The following is a 7,354-nucleotide window of genomic DNA, read 5'->3' on the forward strand; positions in this document are numbered from 1 at the left end:
TTTTGTACACATCTAGTTCAAGTTACCCATCAAGTTTCAAGCCAATTGAACATCAAAAACCCCTGAAAAATCAAAGTCTAGTCCAAAACTCCCTTGTAACCCAAAATTGGGACTTATAAACTCAAAAGTGGTTCAAATGAAACATAGACTGGACCAAAATGACCCTCTAGCTATCAGCAAACCACTCATGTGATCGGATCTCATTTTGGCTTGTACTACGATCGCGATCGATGTACCTCAGGCCCAGATTTGGCTCAGATTTTAAACAGTCATAGCTCTAGTCTTCCTAGTCCCACTGGTGAAATATGGACAAGAATGGATAAAATTTGTTCAAGTTATGATCAATTTTAACTTTTGAACTGCTTTTTACTAAAAGTCTAAATGCTACTGGTTGCCAAGGAAAATCCGGACAGCTTGTGATTCTACTGACACAGAATGCCTCGCCAAAAGAAAGAAAGGAAGTGGACAGCTGCTTTTTACTAAAAGTCTAAATGCTACCGGTTGCCAAGGAAAATCCGGACAGCTTGTGATTCTACTGACACAGAATGCCTCGCCAAAAGAAAGAAAGGCAGTGGATAGCTGCACCATATGAAGTGGATGAGCTCGCTACAAATGAAAAAGCTCACATCTCGAAGGAAATACTAGCTCAGATCCCTGCTCACATTTTCATCGCGAAGTTTAGGGATGTTGATGGTGACATGGTAAAGACGACTATCATGACACGAGAAATATGGAATCTACACCGAAGATTAGAGGTCACAGAAGCCGTGTGGGCTGTGCACTTGGAGCAGTTTTTCAGATTGCAGCCGTGGGGAACAGACTACATGAGGGCACACGAGCTCATGAGCTCGATACAGTATGATGGGCAAGCGATGCTCACTGACAAGGATGGATCGAAGGTAAAGGTAAAGATTACAAAAGAAATCATCAACGAAGCTTTACATTTCCTTCCAGGGCAACATGACTTACTGGCAAAGACCAAGTCACTGGATAACGAGAAGGCATTCATCAAAGCAAAAGGAACCAAGTACAAATACAGTGACATGATATACGGTGAGCTGGAAGTACCAATGAGGTTAATCTCTCAGCATTTCAGAGTACAAAAGCCTCCTCGTTACACCGAGCCAATCCCGCACATCGCAGTGGTCATGGCTCTAGGAACAGCTGAAAATAGAACCATCTGCCGCGATTATGGTTCTTACATCTTGGAGAACCTGGTCAAAGAAAATTTGAAAGGCTCGGTGAAGAACAAAAGTTGCATGAGTGCAGGGCCAATGCTAACAAGAATAGCATACCAAGCTTTGGGAATGATTGAAGATCTGCCGGTGGCCAATTCTCAAACGGCCCTGATTCAAAAAGCAAAGCAGGTTGCTCATTCAGTTAGGACGACCACTAGCGCAACATCATCGCGCTCGGCCAAGGCATCCAACAAGAGCTCAAGCAATGAATAAAAGATGGAGACTAAAGACAAAGGAAACTCTCAAGGGTCTAAAGACCAAGGACCGTTTGAGTTTGAAGAAAGTGAGGAGGAAGACACCAACACACCACTTGAGAAAAGAAAGAGGGAAAGAAGTATAGTGCCACAGTCTGACCTTCAAAAATCATATGCAGAGGCCCAACAAAGAGTTGAGGAAAGAAGGACCAAGTTGCGGGCTGAAAGACAAGCAAGGGTTGCTGCAATGCAACAAACAGAAAAACGAAGGTTCAAGAAGGAAAGACAAGAAAGAATAGAAAATGCAGCTCACATACAGGTTGAAAAGCAAAGGTTAGAAGCGGAACAAAAGGCTGCAGAAGTGGTCATTTCTTCGTAGTCCACTAAAGGAACAAAGGAGAAAGATGCGGCTGACGATACAAACCAAGTAGAGCAATTAAAGAAAACTCAAAGAGAGAGGAATGTGGAAGCGCGACGGCGGGCAACGGATTTGACTCGCCAAAGGATCATAAAGATTTTAAAGAATAGAAAAGCGGAAGCTTCTTCTTCACAGCCAAGGGAAGACGCATCGAAGAAGAGGCGTGTACAAGAAGTGGAGAAATCACCTCCTCCTCCCTCGCCTAAATCACCACCTCCTCCTCCTTCGCCAAAATCTCCTCCTCCTCCTCCTCCTCCATCAACTACCTTCTCCTCCTTCATCCTCACAAAAAGATTCTATGCCTACAGAAGCAGTAGGATACCAAGAAGCCTGGACCAGGCTATTGTTGATTTTGACTACAGGAAAACCTTACAGGAATTAAAAAGACAATTCCAATGCCAGCAGGTGGTGCTGAGAGAAAAAGAAAAGCAGGTACAAGAAGCCCAACAAAAACAAAAACTGGGCAAGTGTTGGGGTATAGGCGCCTATGCCTTGCCCGATCGCCCAGAGTTTGGGCGCCCACTGCCTTGTATACCTTATACATAGCATAAGTGTATAGGGGGCTGCTCACTCTTTGAGTCTTCCCACCCATATCTGTGTGTCGTGTGTCTCCTTCTCTCTCTCACTCTCCGTCTGTGGTGCTCTCCGATCTCCTTCAATTGGTATCAGAGCGATATGTGTGAGAGCGTAGATGGACGGCTTCACAATGAACTCGTCGGCTATGATGGAGAGGTCACACATCTGAGCAAAGAAATAGAGGAGGCTTGTGGAAAGCCATACAAAGGCTTGCAAGAGAGCTCTCAGGAGCTTCCTAGTGCTCACATAGCAGTCCACAGTTCCTCTATAGATCAGCCCACTGTGTACAACATTTTCCCTCTTCTCAGCAAGCTTTGCAACGGCTACATTAGCGACAGATTGGAGCTTGGAGCTTCTATAAACATGGAAGCATTGTGAGATTGATGCATTCAGCTCACGCATCGAGGTGGGAAGCGATTTTGAGCCTTTCTATGAGCTCAAAGAAGCACAGAAGAAAGTCGCTCAGTTTTTGGCAGTTTGACTAGGACTACTTGCAAAGGGTATGCCTTTCTCTAGATCAGTGTTCAAGAAAAATCAATTTCCAAACATACAAAATTCCTTACCTTGAATTTAGCAAGAGAAAACTTTAGAAAATTAGGTTTATTTTGTGGCTTTTTACACTTTCCATGGAATCTCTCCTTTCCCCTTTTCCCTCAATTGGCATTTTTTAAATTGAAAATGGCTCGATATCAAGAGCCGGGTCCCCTGTGTACTAAGGAAATTAGGGGGACTAAGTACATAATGTTGTATCGTAGTCACACTCAAGTAGTACAAATTTTGGAATATTGAGGGGACACGACCTACTGGACATACCCTCAGTCCATCCATTTTTATTACACGAAATCTTGCCAATTGCATGGTTGAATTGATGTAGAGCTCCCCTACAACAATGGAGTTTGATCTTGATACCTCATGCCATAGAAAGGCTCTTCAGACTCGAGAGCTAAGCTAGTCGAGCACAAGGCCGTAGCTGCTGCATACATTATGCAATCACTGAAAAGAAAACTCGTCGCAAGCCACTTGCAGCCTTGCTCCACATCGTCTAGCATATGGCACATGCCGCCATGCTCCATATCCTTGGTCGCTAGCTTTGCCAGATTGCTCCACGTGCCTCCAACTCGCCATCTTGTAGCCTCCCCTTCTTCTCTATAGTCTACGTATCCAATCGGCAACACCTCTCTGTCATGGTTGAGAGAGAAACAACATCGTTTGAATCAGTAGCTCAGTGTCATGAGAGAGAGAGAGAGATGCTAGAATGCTATCTCCCTTGCATCAAAAGTCCTACTCCCTTGCGACCTTGTTCTCACGCATCCATCTAAAACACTCCTACTGCGAGGCACTAATCTGCAACACTCCATTTTCTCTCACAGTCAGGTAGAGAAGAGCCTTGCATCCATGTCTTGCAACCTGCCTCCCAACCCGCTGCATACTGCCCCCTTCCTGCATGCCTATCGACCTTCCTCCCAAGCCGTTGCATGCTTCGCCCTTCCTGCGGTTGTGATTCCACTGATCTCCCATCTCCGTCTCCTTCTCACCATAAGGAAAACACATAGACCGACACGCGCGCACATACACACACAGCTTTCAACTACGAGCTTGCTTCAAATACAAATATCAAAAATGCTACATCACGGCATGGCTTATCATTGTAAGGGGTGGTGTATGACAAGACGAGGCGAGGAGGGCAGAAGGTGGAGAGGGCGACTCTAGGATTAACAGATTCGACGACGAAGCAGGCAATGATTTCGAAAAAAAAAAATATTGTCAAGTTTTTGAAAAAATGTTTTTTGGGAGACTCTTTACGACCGCGCGCCAGCGCGCGGACCTTGCAGTAGAAAAATTTTGATGCTCTCTCTCTCTCTCTCTCTCTCTGTCTTTAAAAAACGTTTTTGGAAAGACTCTTTACGATTGCACATCGATGCGCGGTCCTTGCAGTAGAAAAAGTTTGATTCTCTCTCTCTCTCTCTCTCTCTCTCTCTCTCTCTCTCTCTCTCTCTCTCTCTCTCTCTCTCTCTCTCTCTCTCTCTCTCTCTCTCTCTCTCTCTCTCTCTCTCCTGCCCCTTTTTTTTTCAAGCTACCAAAACGATGTTCTGGAAAAATGTGTCTCAGCATAATATCGTGCCGTTTTTAATTTCAAGAATGCCGTTTGAAGGCAAGGAAAAGGGAGAAATGTTTTCCCAAAATAGAGAAAATTTCAAAATTGCCGTTTCAAGGCAAGGAAAAGGGAGAAATTCCGCCCCGAAGTAGAGAAAATTAGTGTAAAAACCTGAAAAATAAACCTAATTTTCTTAGATTTCCTCTTGAAAATTTCAAGAAAGGGAATTTTGTATGTTTGAAAAAATGATTTTTCATTTACACTGTACCAAAACAACACATTCCCCAAAATGTAACACCCCAAAAAGTTTGAATATACCTACTTTTGTTGAAGGGTTGTGCGCACGCCGGCATGCAGTCCTTGCAGCAAGTAATGACGTACGACAAACTTTGATTCTCGCCCTTGCTATAGAGTACTTTTGTTGAAGGGTTGTGCGCACGCCGGCACAAGTAATGACGTACGACAAACTTTGATTCTCGCCCTTGCTATAGAGTACTTGGTGCAAAGTTAATACCGGCGAGCTCGTTCGTCCTCGTTGTAGGTTGTTTCCTCTCTCTCTCTCTCTCTCTCTCTCTCTCTCTCTCTCTCTCTCTCTCTCTCTCTCTCTCTCTCTCTCTCTCTCTCTCTCAGCCCACTTCAGTCCAAGTGGATGCTAAGCGCTCAACGAAGAGAAAGAGCACGTGGAAAATGCCCCTACAAAGGAAGGTGATGATGCAAGACCTGCAATTGAGGAGGAAGACACAGATGCCGCATCATCAAGCTCGATGTCCTTGTTGTCAGTACCGGCAAGAAGAATGAGAATGTTCTCATTGACCTAAAGGCCAATTAGCTATACCAGTTTGATAAGGACGACAATCAGTGGAAAGAGAAAGGCATGGGGAAAGTGAAGCTACTCCAGCATAAGAAGACCAAAAAAGTTTGATTGGTCATGAAATCTATGAAAATCACATGATCGTTCCCTCTATAAGCTGCTTGTAGGAACATCAGGGTAGTGACAAGGCTTGGGTCTGGCATGTCTCTGATTTTGCAGAAGAAGAGTTGAAAGATAAAATGTTTTGCATTTTCTTTGGGGGTGTGGAAAATGCTCAAGCATTTACAGAAAGCTTTTGAGGCTGCTCAAAAGGAGATGTCAGGCACCCCAAGGAGGTGGGTGAGTTTCTTGAGGGGCTAAAAGTTGGCGACAAGGAGGCCAAGAGTGAATAAGTGAAGGAGGAACTTTGCCACCGACCATCCTTACTCGAGCCATGACACCCAACCTCGATGGAGAGTTACTCGGGCCATCATTGAGTACTACCATAATTGCAATTATGTCCAACTGCATGACAGGCACTGACTGGAGCTAGAGATCGTATCGCTAACCGTGCATAATAAGTAGAGAGAAACAATGTAGCAATGATGCCTATATATGAGTCCCTCACCCTGCGCGATGTTGAGGTTGATGAGCCACGTTGCAATGTGCAACATCAATGCTTGTGAGGCCCAATGATGTGCGACATTGCAAAGTCAAACAACACTTGAGCACCTTTCACTTGTACATGAAACGAAATGTAAAATTAAGAGTAAACATAGCACACCATGGATAGATGTCATCTAGATATTCGCTCGGGTTTTAGTTCGCTCGAGAAATCTCGCTCAGGCTATGGTAAGACTCTTTTTGTTTGGTCCTCAAGTAATGGCTCAAATTATGGCCTCTCTTGATCCAATCATCCTCCCACTCCTAGACTACAACATTTCATTCAATGTTCATATCTTCATCATGTTCTATGCTATGTTATGAACCAAGAGGACTTGTATCATGAATTCGTTCCCTTGGCTAGGCAAAACATGTACATTGTCATTGGTACAAAGTTGCAATTCCAATGTGTCATACGTCATGTGGTTGGGGACCCAATTGCTTGGCTATTGTTAATGCATCTGTTAATCCTTTCCTCTTTCCTCTCATCTGTTACGACTTAAATTTTGATACCATGATTCTTGTATTGCTTTGAATTGTTTTCATAGTCAAGGACATCATCTAAGAAAACTTGGAATAAATATAAAATAAAAAATTTGTGTGCAACATGGACACACGACCCAGGGGATTCACTCTATATAAAAAGCCGTGATGCCACCTGTGAGCGAACAACTTTGATAAAACCCCTATATACAACTCATATTAGGGAATATGACCCCCCTTTCTATGCTTATACGACAATCAAAGAAGAAAACCACCATACCCCAATCTTACTTATAAAATTTAGGTCTCACATGATCTAACTGAGTAAAACTAGTCAAAGAGTGTATAGCATAGTGATTGGCAATGTACTAAGGAACCACTTTTGTTGATAACTAGATGTACCTTGAGTATGTCTTAGTTTGACTTTCAAACTATGTGCCCAATCAGCCTGTATTCTAACTACTCGTCCAATTCTGACCCATCCAAAGCTAGTGTAAACCAACCCTTGAGCTGCTCCAAATCTGATCTATGACCATCTTGATGCAAAATTTGATGTGTGACCTGATAAAAAAACTTTCCCTAAATTCATCAAAGTTCTAGTGCACATCGGTGACCAATCGCTACAAGTAATCAACCCAGGCTCAACCCAAGCCAGCTCCCCCCCCTAAATATAATACCCCCTCCCTTATTTTTATTCTTGGGATATAAATGATTAAGGGCCTACCCCTAGCTTATACACTTATGTAACTTGTAGAAAAACCCCCCTCCCTTGCACTTACATGGTGCGGTAAGTTTTCCATGGTGAATCCTCTGGGACACACGGCTAGGCAAATGAGTGGTTACCCTTTGTTCCTTGGTGAGCCCGAAGAGGATGCGGGGTTGTTCCAGCTTCAAAAT

At 43.7% G+C, this 7,354-nt stretch overlaps 1 pseudogene; it reads left to right on the forward strand.

The window, feature by feature from the left end:
- The first annotated feature begins 1,454 nt into the window (after positions 1-1,454).
- Positions 1,455-5,769, forward strand: LOC147424487 (ran-binding protein 1 homolog b-like; annotated as a pseudogene).
- The last annotated feature ends 1,585 nt before the right edge of the window (positions 5,770-7,354 follow it).

This window comes from Adiantum capillus-veneris, chromosome 25, assembly GCF_014529385.1.
Source record: "Adiantum capillus-veneris isolate H3 chromosome 25, ASM1452938v2, whole genome shotgun sequence".
In the NCBI taxonomy this organism is placed as follows: Eukaryota; Viridiplantae; Streptophyta; class Polypodiopsida; order Polypodiales; family Pteridaceae; genus Adiantum; species Adiantum capillus-veneris.